Source organism: Schistocerca nitens, chromosome 4 (assembly GCF_023898315.1).
Source record: "Schistocerca nitens isolate TAMUIC-IGC-003100 chromosome 4, iqSchNite1.1, whole genome shotgun sequence".
Classification (NCBI taxonomy): Eukaryota; Metazoa; Arthropoda; class Insecta; order Orthoptera; family Acrididae; genus Schistocerca; species Schistocerca nitens.
In genome coordinates, this window is record NC_064617.1 from 667,148,108 (window position 1) to 667,163,627 (window position 15,520).

At 40.8% G+C, this 15,520-nt stretch overlaps 1 non-coding gene across 1 annotated transcript; it reads right to left on the reverse strand.

Moving 5' to 3' along the window:
* Window positions 1-1,545: 1,545 nt before the first annotated feature.
* On the reverse strand, window positions 1,546-1,619 carry Trnat-cgu (transfer RNA threonine (anticodon CGU)). Its single transcript has one exon. It is a non-coding gene; the product is annotated as a tRNA-Thr (tRNA).
* Window positions 1,620-15,520: the final 13,901 nt, after the last annotated feature.

The window sequence follows — 15,520 nt, forward strand, 5'->3', positions numbered from 1 at the left end:
CACATTTTCATGCAGCCATTTCGTCTTAGCTTCACTGCAGTTTCTATTTACTTCATTCCTCAGTGACTAATATTTCTGTATTCCTGAATTTCCTTGAAAACTTTTGTACTTTCCTCTTTCATCGATCAACTGAAGTATTTCTTCTGTAACCGACGGTTTCTTCACAGTTACCTTTCTTGTATCTACGATATTCCCCAGCTTCGGTGATTGCCCTTTTTAGTGATGTCCAATCCTCTTTCATTGTACTGCTTGCTTGGCTACGCTTTATTCCTGTATCTTTAGCCCTAGAGAAATTCTAGCGTATTCCATCCTTCCATAGTACATCTGTAGCAAAGTTCTTTGCATATTGGTTGTTCCTGACTAATCTCTTAAACTTCAGCCTACTCTTCATCACTACTACATTGAGATCTGTGTCCATATCTGCCCCTGGGTACGCCTTACAATCCGATATTGGAATCTCTGTGTGACCATGTTTTAATCTAAAGTCGTCCAGTATCATCCAAACATCTCCTAGTATACCTCCTCCTGTTATGATTCTTGAACTGAGTTTTGGCTATTACTTGCTGAAATTTATTACAGAACTCAGTTAGTCCTTCTCCCTCATTCCTTGTCTCAAGCCCATATTTCGTTGTCCCTATTTCTTCTACTCCTTCCCTTACAATCCCTCATGACTGTTGCATATTCATCTCCCTTTACGTACTGTATTGCCTCTTCAATTTCCTCATGTACTTTCTCTATATCTTCACCTTCAACTTGCAATGTTGGCATGTATAACTGAATTATTTTTGTCGTTATTGGGTAGCTTTTGATTCTGATAAGAACAAACCTATCACTGAACTGGAATGAGATTTTCACTTTGCAGCGGAGTGTGCGCAGATATGAAACTTCCTGGCAGATTAAAACTGTGTGCCCGACAGAGACTCGAACTCGGGACCTTTGGCTTTGGCGGGCAAGTGCTCTACCAACTAAGCTACCGAAGCACGACTCACGCCCGGTCCTCACAGCTCCACTTCTGCCAGTAGCTCGCCTCCTACCTTCCAAACTTTACAGAAGCTCTCCTGCGAAACTTGCAGAACTAGCCCTACTGAAACAAAGGATATTGCGGAGGCATGGCTTAGCCATAGCCTGGGGGATGTTTCCGCTTACATGGCAGACGCTCTATCCATCAGAGCCATCGAGGACACAGATGAATAGCGTGACTGCACGGACTTATCCCTTGCACGCTTCCCATGAGACTCACATTCCCAACTGGCCACTATTCTACATATGTATTGTACCTTATAGATATTTGCCCACCCACTCATTACTCGCGCACGCTTTGGCGATTCCCGTAAGAGTTTGGGCAACCTGTGCGCATTCGCACAGACGAAGGTCAATGGCTGGGTAGCCTTCAACTATATATACGAAGATAGTAACTTGTTCTTGAAAGAACAGTTACTGTTGATGACCGTGCAGCTTTTCCCTGGAATAAATGATGACTAACTGGCAACCTCAGCTGCCGACAGGTGTTGTTGATGTACCTCGATGTGGACAGCTGAAAATATGTGCCCCGACCGGGACTCGAACCCGGGACCTCCTGCTCACGTGGCAGACGCTCTATCCATCTGAGCCACCGAGGACACAGATAAATAGCGCGACTGCGGGTACTTATCCCTTGCACGCCTCCCGTGAGACTCACATTCCCAACTGTCCACAATTCTACACATGTATTGTACCTTATAGACAATTGCCCACTCACTAATTACTCGCGCACGCTTTGGCGATTCCCGTAAGAGTTTGGGCAACCTGTGCGCATTCGCACAGACGAAGGTCAATGGCTGGGTAGCCTTCAACTATATATACGAAGACAGTAACTTGTTCTCGAAAGAACAGTTACTGTTGATGACCGTGCAGCTTTTCCCTGGAATAAATGATGACTAACTAACAACCTCAGCTGCCGACAGGTGTTGTTATACCTCGATGTGGACAGCTGAAAATGTGTGCCCCGACCGGGACTCGAACCCGGGATCTCCTGCTTACATGGCAGACGCTCTATCTATCTGAGCCACCGAGGTCACAGATGAATAGCGCGACTGCAGGGACTTATCCCTTGCAGGCTTCCCGTGAGACTTACATTCCCAACTGTCCACAATTCTACATATGTATTGTACCTTGTAGATATTTGCCCACCCTCTCATTACTCGCGAGTAATCAACAACACTTGTCGGCAGCTGAGGTTCTCGTTAGTCATCATTTGGCTCTGAGCACTATGGGACTTAACTTCAGAGGTCATCAGTCCCCTAGAACTTAGAACTACTTAAACCTAACTAACCTAAGGACGTCATACACATCCATGCCCGAGGCAGGATTCGAACCTGCGACCGAGTCATCATTTATTCCAGAAAAAAGTTACTGTCTTCGTATATAATTTAGTGGTCAATTTGATGTTTTAATTGTATGTGCCCACATTTTTGGTGCATGGATGTAGGAAGGATTTATTAAAGTCAATTAAATACAACTTGTGTAAATTTCAGCTTAATGTGATTTAGTCGTTTGCCTTGTAACTTCCGAAGATATCGTTTTCTGCTGGAGGGAATCTTTAGTGATGATCGTGGTTGGGTTTTGGGAAAAGGTTTGTTGATGGGTTTCTACTTTTGCATTTCGTTGTAGACAGATTTGTCACGATAAACGGTGGATCTCGGAATTCAGAGGCAGTTAGTTAGTGTAGGAAGGCGCCTTAGCGCTGAGTGAGTGGCACAAGAAGTGCTTACAAAACCGTACATAAGTAAAAGTGCGTTTAAGATGTTTTTATTTGTTGTCCAAAAATTATTTATGCATAACAGAATTGCAGGCATTTATTTAATGTGCTGTATCGTTCATAATTTGTGTTGGTTTAAGTTATTTCGAAATTCATGCTGCTCCCACACCACTACAAATACCTTGTAAACACTGTTGGCCTGGCGTTTAATCATTTAATTCTCTTCTTTTAAATTTGTTTTCTATGTACTTTTATGAATTGAAGGGCGCTACTTCTGAAAATTTTGGCAAGCCAAAATATTATTAAGAGCAGGTGTGCGAGGTAACGGGCGAGTTGTGGCACCCTGGAAATATTGTAAGTTCGGAGTTGGCAAGGCTGCGCGGAATAGGCATGGCTCGGCGTGGTGCTGAACATGAGCTGAACATGAGGGGCAGCCACAGCTCGTGTTCCAGTCACGTGGCTGGGAATTCCATGGTGATGCTGTATCGGTGAATGAGACACACTGGGAGGGCAAATGATGGCGGACTTTGTGAAACCTTACTGCCAGACATTTCACAGTTCGTATAGGAATTAACAGTACCCAGATAAATCATGATACCTCAAAAAGAAACATGTACATTACCATTATTTTCACAAAGATTCTGATGGTGTAATCAGATTTTCAATACCTTTATTAGTTTAAAATTTAGTATCTGACTGTAAATTATACAAGTTACACCCAGCAACAAATTTCCAAAATCTAAAAGGTTCAGCTGATTTCGTCCATAGGCGCATCTTTAGAAAGCTATTAGTGTAAACATAAATTGATATCAATTAGTGACATGTAACTTGAATAGTACATGAGTTGTTGGAGGTAAAAGTTGCCAATTACTATCGATCGCGTCAGGCCATAAGTACTCCACAGTTACATGAAAAATTGGTAGCAGCATGCTTATAAATAAATTCATTCATCTATGTCTTTGTTTATATTGGATCTATACTATTCATGAAGAAATTGGTTAAATATTTATTGTGTCTTAGAAAGTATGGAGTCATTAGGTTACTGGTCTACCTTCTGTTCTATCCTTTTGACATATGTTTATTTAATTTGTATACGTATATAATAAGGTGTGTTAGAACGTGTTTATGATCCAGCCATAGGGATATTTATTTAATTTCAAGTTATTTAAATATAAATCCAATATTTCGAATGTGTTTCAAAATTTTTTTTAATGTGCGTTGGCTTGGAGACATGACAGAAGTAATATCGCCAATCACAGCCCTCGTTACTAAGGGAGGCGACTACTGAAGTGAATGGAGGGTTAGTTCTGAAGGGTGTGGTGCGAGACACGGCACAGGATATGGGAAGTGCTGGATGCGACGGGCAACGGACGGGGAGTCAGCGGAAAGACATGGACAGGGGAGCAGTTTGCGCGTAGTCGCGGAGGATAGAAATATTTCGGAGTGCCGACCTGTGCTCATACGTGATTTCCGTGGCTTCAGCTGTGAAGATGTACTATGCGTTCAGAAGAGTATACCTCGCGAGCTATGTTCTTGTTCATAACTAATTACGTGAAGTAGGAATCTATTATTTCCCTGTTATTCTACTTATATTTTATTTTATTGCTGGACCATCGACTCCAATAAGTGTTTTGCAGAAATATACCACATCCTCAAAAGTACTTCTACTATCATACTCACCATTTAAAGTCGTTAAGGTACTACCTGCAGATTTTATTTAATTGCAGTCTTTATTTATAACTTTATATGTTACTTTCATAATTCGCAAATGCCAAGTGATAGAAACCCTCCACAATTCGATTCATGTGTATAATCTTATCGTTTACTGTAGTCTCAGGAGTATATGGCCTGTAAAGTGGCAACTACGTATCCCAGCCCCTAGACAACGGAACCAGCCAAAACGTTTAATATTGCAACTATCAGCCGGAGGGTACGTAGTTGAGGGCCACTATTTCATTTCATGTTTTATTTTGAAAGCCCGCAGCACTGAAGCCAGCTGTGATGTAACCGTAAACAGTGGCCATAGTGTGAACTAAACAGCTGGTGTAAATATCCACGTTTGAATGTGTACATTTATATGTGGTTTAAATAGTTTGAATTACTTTTACTGATAGGTATTTTATGAATAACTGACATTTAAATCTTGTGCAACTGTACTGTTTGATAAGACATGTATGTAGCCTTGTCGTAACGGACCCTTTCTGTGTCTTTTAGCACTGAAAATGGCCTGGAATATGGATGTGCAATAAACGTTAGTGGCCACTGATTACCGGCTATAATCAATTCAGTCGTTGGGTACAACTGCTTCTCCATGGTCTCAAAAACGATTTACCAAATGGTAAAACAAACTCTCATGTTTCATGAGGAATTATATCAATTTATACTTCTCACACAGTTCAGTTAAGTCATAAGGGCCTATGAAAGTTTAGGATTCACAACATTTAGGATTCACAACACAACTGATGTATACTATAATTACACGTAGCTTTTGCAAATGAACACTTACAATATTTCTTTCTTTTCGTGGTGGTTTCATTCCACTATAACACTTTTTACTCCACAAAAAATAGTAAAATTTGGAACCTTGTAAGCAGACTAAGTTGAGCTATGTTACTACATCAGATTAAATAGCAAAACATTTTCGTCATGGAATTCATTATTCGTACTCATAGTGTCATTCAATGAGAGCAAGTGTTCCAAACTAGTCAACAATGTGTCTTGACGTCTGAGACATGCAGAAAGATACGAATGACCTTTGTGGAACTATGCACTTTAGGACGTCTACCGGGCTGTATTACAGACTGTGCTAGACTACAGGGTATACGCCGTGCACAAAGCTCTGTGTAATTAGCACATGCTTCCCGCTGGTGGGAGCTATCTACAATGGAAGCTGCAGTTGGCAGGAGCAATTACCAGTATTCTGGCACACAGAAGCCGTATCGCAGGCTGACTGCAGCCATGCGACTGCAGAACGAGATGAAACAGTTTCAGAAGTTATCGAATGTCAGACGGACATTCTTACACCTTGACCAGAACGTGCTTCGTAGCGTAGTGATTACTTGTGAAATTATAGATATAACGTCAAAATTAAGTGGAGAGAGAATGTACAATTTACACTCTAGCATGCAGACTAAGATAGATTTGGAGTACATCTCCGCCCTGGTTACTGGAAGGCTGAAGACACTTCAACATTTCACAATATACAGCTAGATGTCGTACACCAACTCTCTAATTTTAAATTTTAGGAGTGGTCGTGTAGAAAGACAGGGTTTCTCTAAGGTGTACAATCGTTGTCCTTGACGGTATCTGTGACCTTTTCTTTTGTGTGCGAAAACGATCCTGTTTCCCTAGGATGTGATGGAATAATGGGGAACAAACGAAACTTCTGTAAAGCATCGATAGTATTAGGCCTGTGCACTACATTCATAAGTGTTAAATCTCTCCATAATTTACACGACTACGTTTGACAGTTACAACAACAAGCGAAATCAGCGGAGGAAATCTAGGGTAAGGCAGAAGCTGATCTGTGGACTTGTGGTGTTCTGGCCATAATATGATGTCCTCCTTCACACAGTTACTTCTCTGCTAGCACAATGTTTGACTAATATTTATTTTTTTATTTATTTATTTTGTTGTTGCTTTTAGATTAACATGATAGATCATATTTAAAACATTTTTTAAGTTGTTACAAGTTGTAATTGATTATTAAGCTCCGTCTCATTATGCCAATGAACAGAACAAAACTAATAACACTACTAACGATAGTAGTGGCAGTTATAATCAGTAAGTGAATGTAAAAAGTAATGCACACAAAGTAGTGAAAGTGTTATCCAACAGGCACAATATTAGTGGAGACATTCTTTTCGTAGACACTTACCAAAAATAGAGAACATGAAACTTTGAAAAGAAAAATGGATAATAGGAAGACAATATTTGACATTAAAAGCTATTTCGCATTATACGTTCTATGGGCAGAGGAAAACAGACAATACTAACACCTTATAAATATATCAGTGCATTGAACGTAAATGTGTTATCGTATACGCTTTGGAATGGCGTCTCAGCACTTTACCGTTCTATGCCGCAAATCACTTTCTTTAATTTCCAACTTCTGTGTTAACGTATTTGAAAATAGTCTCGAAAAAGCATCACGATTATCTACTATACCGTATTAAACTTCATATGCTATGCACCTCTGTCCGACATGCGGTCTGAGTTGAGCTGAAGACTGTACCGATTTGGCACCGATGTACTAGGGGTTGCGCCCCGTGTGAAGTTCTAAACCGGGTTGCACTAGCACGTTCTGTAGTGTAACAATCGCATTTACACCTACTACAATATTGGATGCATTCGGTATGATTTAGTTAGTCAGATACACATTATTTGGTGTGCTGTGCGGGATGGGAGGGATATTGTCTTTTTCTTGGCGGGGAACGGTGTCAGCAACATGTATCATGTTGCCCACCATTCGAAATTTCTTAAGAGTGTCTGCAGTAGTTTGTTAGTTTCTGCAGGGGAGGGGGATGGAGAGGGAAGGATGGGTGTCGGGACCGAATACCAGCTCGTCCATGGGCTGTTACAAGATCTTAATACCAACTATGTAAAATCAGAGAGGTCAGTCTTCTTATGTAGACTTGGCGTAGCATGTCATATAATTCTTTGCGATCCTGCGATCTTTGGACAGATCATTTGTCTTTAGTATTTGTCTGTTTGCTACTCCTGTTATGGGGGGGAGGTCCTTTATTTCCTCTTTACACGCCCTATTCTTGTTATGTATTGGAGGGCGTTGTGAGTAATTCTTGCGCCCTGTAATATATTCAGCTTCGCATTTAAGGAGTTTAAGTCCATATCCTCAAAAATATGAGTTGGATTCATTTTTATAAAAGTTGTCTATACTCTGTATTTGCTAGTGCGGTCACGCTGTTTACTATTCTTTGCAATTTCTCTACATCCTTGTTCATTTCATAATGATTTACAACCACCGTTATTGCCAGTAGATTGTGTGTTAAGTTTACTTCATGATTAAAACGTCTGTGTCTTGCGTACTGCTAACGTAAGTTATTCCTCCTGAGTAAAACATCATAACTGTGTATACTTGTCACACTTGCCAGTATCACAAATTGTTATTGCTGTTATTGCTGGGGACGTGTTATCACCTGTGTTTGTAGCATCACACTTTGAAATATCTGTGCCCTAATGTCTGCTTTAAACGGAGGTTTTCTTTCCAAATGGTTCAAATGGCTCTGAGCAATATGGGACTTAACATCTGAGGTCATCAGTTCCCTAGAACTTAGAACTACTTGAACCTAACTAACCTAAGGACATCACACACATCAATGCCCGAGGCAGGATTAAAAACTGCGACCGTAGCGGTCGCGCGGTTCTAGACTGAAGCGCCTAGAACCGCTCGGCCACACCGGCCGGCGTTTTCTTTCCACTTATGTGGTACATAATATGAAATCTGATTCCCTTTTCTCGAAGAGGATGCACTGTATACAATTTTGGCACAGTTGTGTTTACTCTCCAAAGTCTGTCCTAGAAAATTCTCACTGCAGAAGAATGTCTCATATTCTATGCCCTCTTGGTTTCACATCGTCTTCGTAAATGACACGGGATGGATAACTGACTCTTTTTTGCAATCGTACTAATGGTGACCAGGTTAAGCACGATTGCCACATCCCTGGTGTTGTGGGTAACAATGTTTCACAGGGTACTTAATATCACTGCATTTGAAATATTTTGAAACTGAGGGATAGTTTTTAATTTTGAAGGTCTGAAATCCCATTTACAAGTTGCCCTTATACAGTAGCACCTTCCTAAGTTACTTCAATAGCTCGATAAAATCTGTTTCCCAGCTCAAGCCCTATAAATTTCTCTACTCCGTTTTTTGTCTCCAATTTGTAAACATTTTCTAACATTTCTACTTACCTTCTTCTTCATTTCAAGGAGGAGATTTCTAGCCTTTTCAGTCCTCACAGAAGTCACTTTTCTCGTGATCTTCCTCTACCTCTATTTCCTACAGGTCTTTCGCCTATTCCGTGTCTCACTATTCTTTCCGCCACCATTCCTTCAAAATGCTACTTCGGTTTTGCCATTCCGCTTTCTATTCCTTCAATCATGCGAAACATATTTAATTCTTTCCTCATTTCAGAACGCTTTGTTTGATCTGTTAGAGTACATCCTCCAACTTTATATAAAATTTTCATTTCAGCTGACTGTAACCTTCTTTTGTCTTTCTTTGTTGTTGTTCATGTCTCACTTCAGTGTGAGAGCATAACTGTAGCAATCACTTTTTAGGATTTTGTCTTTGTGTCCTGGTTTCATCGGCTAGTGTTGTATGTACAGTGGCACATGTCATTTACACATATTTAAAATACTGGATATCTCACAATCATATTAGTAGGTCATATCTTAGTAGCTGAAAGGGAGATTCCTGTTCAACTGATTTTCCATTTAGCGTTGTTAAAGAGCGTCCTGGGTATTTTCCCGTAAAAGTTGTAACGCTGGTTCTGTTTTCCGATATTTTCAAGTCATATTATGAGTGTATTTATTGAGTAGAGCAAATGGTAAAATCCTGTGTCTTTCGTACATTGGTCTTCAGCAAAGAGTACAGTACTCAGATTGTGTTTTTAGGAATTAAATTTATTCGCACGTTAGCTTCTTGTTTCCATTGTCATCAATAAATATATTAAATAAAACGTGTGAAAGACTGCACAGTTGTACTCCTCTGTCAATTTCCATTGATTCTGCTCTCTCTTAGTCTGTATTAAATAAAATGTCACTATTTAAAAGCTAACTTTTTATCACTTTATTAAATGTTTAGGATGATACTGTATTTTCACTATATTCCACAGGGTGTACCTATTCAATCTGCTGAATGTTTTATCATAATCTACAAATACATTATGAATCTCTAGATTATGTTCTCGTCTCTTTCTAATTATCTGCCCAAGTACTGTAATATTCTCACTGCATGATCGTCCTCTTCTCAAATCATTTTGTTCTTCCAGTAAGAGGGCGTCAGATCCTCTCTTCCGTCTGTTATTATTTATTCGTACACTTAATTTATAACCACTGTTCAACAGACTTGTTCCATTGTAGTTTCCACAAGCATTTCTAGTTCCGTTTTTTTTTTCTTTTTTAGACTGATATTACCTTCGCCATTCTCCAGGTGTCCAGTGTCTCTTTCCGATTCCTGGATTCATTAAATAAACACAGTACTCTCAGTTCCATATCAAATCTTTACATTTAATAACTTTTGCGTTAATATTATCGGGTCCTGCTGCTTTTCTACGGTTCATCTGCTCTATTGCTTCTTATACGCCTCCAATGTAATATTTCCTCCTTGATACATTCCCTGACTAATTCTTTCTTCGGCTCTATTTCCATTAGTTTTTATCAGCGTTTTCTACTCATTATGCCTAGTAGTGTTTTAACCAAGCTTCTTTCTGTAATGCATGTAATCATGCAGAATCTCCTCTGGCCGTAATAACGGCCTTGATACGCCTGGGCATTGAGTCAAACAGAGCTTGGATGGCGTGTACATGTACAGCTACCCAAGCAGCTCAACACGATACCACAGTTCATCAAGAGTAGTAACTGGCGTATTGTGACGAGCCAGTTGCTCGGCCACCATTGACTAGACGTTTTCAGTTGGTGAGGGATCTGGAGAATGTGCTGGCCAGCGCAGCAGTTAAAGATTTTATGTATCCAGAAAGGCCCGTACAGACACCTGCAACATGTGGTCGTGCATAATCCTACTGAAATGTAGGGTTTTGCAGGGAGCGAATGAAGGGTAGAGCCACGGGGCGTAACACATCTGAAATGTAACGCCCACAGTTCAAAGTGCCGTCAATGCGAACAAGAGGTAACCGAGACGTGTAACCAATGGCACCCCATGCCATCGCCCCGGGTAATACGCCAGTATGGCGATGACGAATACACGCTTCCAATGTGCGTTCATCGCGATGTCGCCAAACACGGATGCGACCATGATGATGCTGTAAACAGAACCTCGATTCATCCGAAAAAATTACGTTTTGCCGTTTGTGCACCCAGGTTCGTCGTTGAGTACACTATCGCTAGCGCTCCTGTCTGTGATGCAGCGTCAAGGGTAACCGCAACCATGGTCTCCGAGCTGATAGTCCATGCTGCTGCAAACGTCGTCGAACTGTTCGTTCAGATGGTTGTTGTCTTTCAAACATTCCCCTCTGTTGACTCAGGGATCGAAACGTGGCTGCACGGTCCGTTACAGACATGCGGATAAGATGCCTGTCATCTCGACTGCTGGTGGTACGAGGCCGTTGGGATCCAGAACGGCGTGGCGTATTACCCTCCTAAACCCACCGATTCCATATTCTGCTAACAGTCATTGGATCTCGACCAACGCGAGCAGCAATGTCGCGATACGATAAACTGCAATCGCGATAGGCTACAATCCGACCTTTGTCAAAGTCGGAAACGTGATGGTACGCATTTCTCCTCCTTACACGAGGCATCACAACAACGTCTCACCAGGCAACGCCGGTCGACTGCTGTTTGTGTATGAGAAATCGGTTGGAAACTTTTCTCATGTCAGCACGTTGTAGGTGTCGCCACCGGCGCCAAACTTGTGTGAATGCTCTGAAAAGCTAATCATTTGCATATCACAGCATCTTCAAATTTCGCGTCTGTAGCACGTCATCTTCGTGGTGTAGCAATTTTAATGGCCAGTAGTGTATTATCGGGAGTGCTGCACGTGCTTGATACTCTGTGGATAGCTTACAGTGCTGATTTACCGTCCTCTGACGCCGCGGATGTCGTGCTGTTTACGCATGGAATGTGCGACGGTGCAGCCGGAGCCATGTGCTCTCAGGTGACACGTCAGGGCACACGCCAGGGTACCGCAACCATGCGGAAGAAAATGTAGGACTGCTCGTGTAAATAGCAGACGACTGATCCCAGGGTCCCGTACCCTGTCCGTAGGTAATATTTCCTCTTACCACTCACGTAGTTCATTAAAAATCCTTTGGCTTTTTCTTTGTTCTAAAGAAACACCACCATTACCAGGGACGCCACTGTACGACCGACACTTTTCCGGGAGTATATTTGAGGTTTCTGTCTCACTTATTTTCGCTGTTTTTAACAAAGATAAAGGCTAAACGAAAGGTCCACACGCTGTGGCAATGACTGACTGACTTGACTAATCTGACGAATAAATGTGAAAACTTCAAGCTACTTACGAAAGACCAGAACTATGAAGCACGAGGGCCACAGCTAAACTATGCAAATTCGCCATTCAGCTGCGGAGATGAGACGGCGTCTTCCTTGCTGGTCGTTCTCCACTGATACATAGCAAACAGTTCCTCCCGGAATTGCACTCTGTAATCATTAAGCTCTCCCTTACGCGAACTGCAATGTAATTGACGATTTTCCCACATTTCCAGCTACACTGGTATGTTATCAGAAACCCTCCCACAAATTCTAGGAGTAATGTTTGAATGTGTTGCAGATTTCCAGTTTCATCCTCTACGCTGCTTGATCATCTAACCAGATACGCACAACGTCCATCCCTAAACTTCCGGAATTGACTTTATTCCTGACATATAAACAAAGTTAGCGCAGTAAGTGTGGTGTCTGCTTGACCTTACTGTCATAACAACAGGCATTCTTTCTACCAGTCAGTTGTGAGCAGTATAAAGCAATGGACGTGCCACTGCAGTTTATCTACGTTCTTGTGTCACAAATTGCAAAGGAACACCATGTCTAAATCAAGTGCTGAAGAGATTCTCCATAATGGTTTACAGAAGAGAAATGTGTGTGCAAAGTTATTACACAAACCTTGTGTCCCGAATGAAAACTACTATGTGTGGACAAAATTCCGGGACTTGATTGAAATGCAAAATGCAAATAATTCTTGTTTGGAAACAGGAGACAACACTTGGTTTTATGAATGCGAACCTACCACGAAAATGCTAAATTCAATTGAATTGTCAATTCTATGTACACATGACAGACATTCACGGATTGAACAACTTTCCAAAGAAGAACTTCACTGTCAATTTCACGTGCTTATATGAACGTTCTGTGCGTCGTACTCAAGTGATGGAAGATGAGGTAGGGAGGGGGGGAGGGGGTTGGCATAGTGACAATATAGACCTGAGGCACTAAAACCGCAATTTTAACCTTTCTCTATTATTACATCCATGTAACTACGAAACTTCGTAACTTTCTTTACATTACAAAGAAGTGTGGTTGACGCCCGCAGCAAATACGAGTAAGTGTCTGCGGCAATTGTCGCGCAAGACGCCAACTCGTATTCCGGTCGTAAGGCAGAAAGACTAACCTGATTTGTTGAATTTATGGTTGTACGATGTGACGGAATGTTCTGTAAGGTTTTACCGAGCAGAGTATGAGTTGAAGGCGGTTGGCACATGACTCATAGGGTGCAAAGCATTCCCATTGTAATGGGCGTGATGATTGGCCGCATGGACAGTGATGTTTGCTCTGTACTGGAGCGCGGCATGTCAGGTGATCGTCTAGCGGGTGTCGGTAGGACACACATCGCTGGAGAGCGTTTTGAAGCATTGTTGGCAAAGCACCAGTGAACAGTCGCACTTTTAAATTCCGTAATGTGATGATTTCGCCACTAGGAACGGAACCACTCGTTACTCAATGAGCAAGAAAACGAAACTGAGCTTCTTTATGAAGAATAAGTCATTACGAAGTGCTTCTTGATTCTTGAAGTGCTTGAGTCAAGTCTCTGTTCCTGGCTTATGAGTAAGCAGAATTCTTTATTTGTGTCCGGCATTGTAGTCAAGGAGGCCATAGGAGATTGCGGACGTATTTCACGTCCTATGTGTGGTCAGAATGTTCAGCTACTTTGCGCTGCACAATGGCCGACAGCACTAAGCAGATCGGAACTGCAGAACTGTTCTTCCCAGCACAGATTTCGGTGATACACATACCACAGCTCAGGAGGTATAGAATCTTCACTAGTAAATATGTTAAGTTCCGTTTGCTTGATCTGTGAGCTGTTTACTATCAGTGCATGTCCGTGTGGAGGCTTTTTTAACATCGATGCTAATCGTTATTAACCACTTAACGTTTCTGTCGAATAAAGAGGGACGCGATTTTGAGTCAAGTCATAGTTGTTTTGCCGATCTCAGATTTAGATTAACGAGTACAAGTCAGCGTTATATGTCAATACCTCTTTACTTTACATTTTATGAATGTTACTTTTTATAAGAAATTTCTTCACGAGGCACAGTTGTTCTACTTCTCCCAGGATTACATTCCAAGTACCCATCCTGATTAATCCTTGGATGCATCGGTTTCTGTATACGCAAGAAACGTGACTGCGATCAGTCAGGCCCCTACTTGAAAACTAAAACAAAATGTTGATATTAACGAAAATGTTATCAAATTTTAAGGGCGTTCGTGAGACAAAATTAATAAGGAAGCGTTCATTACGATGCAGTGACCTTTATTTGGTACAGTAGCAATGCAGTATTATAAACTATGTTACAATTATATCAATACTGAATAATTAATGCTAAATTTTACTGCTCCACCTCAGACGACTTACTCATGAAAAAATAACACTCTTCACAAATAGCTTCCTCGTGATCTTAGTGTATTTCTTGTGCATTTGTAGAATGTTTGACCACATGAGGAATTGTCTTCTTGGTGATCTTTCAGTTTCCGCACTCTTTGTATGTTTGAAATCAAACTGTGGCTTATAGAATTTTCTCCTCTCCATATGAGAAACATCCTCCTTTCAATAGATCTGCCTTCTATCTAGGTGGGAAGATGTTGTTAAAAAACCCAGTAGACATTTATTGCTACTATAAGTATTACATGAATACAGAAGACAAAATATCATTTTCTTGACTCTCCAGTTGTATGTATGTCTGCCATCTGTCCAATAGAACCAACTCTTAATTTACATTCATTATATAACAAAACATTCTTTCACTTCTCTTTCTGTCCTTCATGTCCAGAGTGCTGTGGTGCAGGGAAATTAGCAATATCTCTCTTTTGTTTCTCTCCGTTACCTGAAGTACTATTGTCAAACCAAAATGATGATACTGAAACTTCTCTGGCTACTGACGCCATTATTTCTGCTTGAATTTTTCTGGTTCCGGCATAATACATCTTAATATATTCTTCTCATTGATGTCACTGATTTCCTCTGTTCAGCTGCATGATGACCGCTAAGTAAATCACCAACATTATAGTTTGTATCATCTAATTCTTCACTGCTTTACTTAAGACACAAGAAGACGCGAGTTCATTAACATGCCATCAGTGTCTGAATATTTGCTATCTTCCTGATCAAAGGCAGGTTCATCTTCAAACTATTCAGTAATACCTGACTCAAAATTTTTATCATTTGTGGTGACTTCAGTTGCTGCTCTTTTGTGCCTTACAGATCTACGTAGAGAATAAAAACCGTCGTACAAATTTATTATGATTACGAAACTAAACAGAAAGTATTTTGGCAATGAGGAATGCACTTAGCTTCAAAATAGTATACATTTGTAGCTTTCGCAGTACTTCACATCTCTGAACATAGAGTATAACATTGCAGAACTGGTGTTACCAGTAACCTGCTATTTTAAGATGTCATTAAGATTAATGACAAGTAAACTACTGAAGAGACGGTTTATTTACGAAGGGGTCTGAAAGAACCAGGTCATTTATTAAACGTATAGGATTAAAAAATCCATCAAATAAGAAAAATCATTACGATTACAACGAATAATGCTTTTCCGAAGAAAGTCACTTGATATTACAATGAAA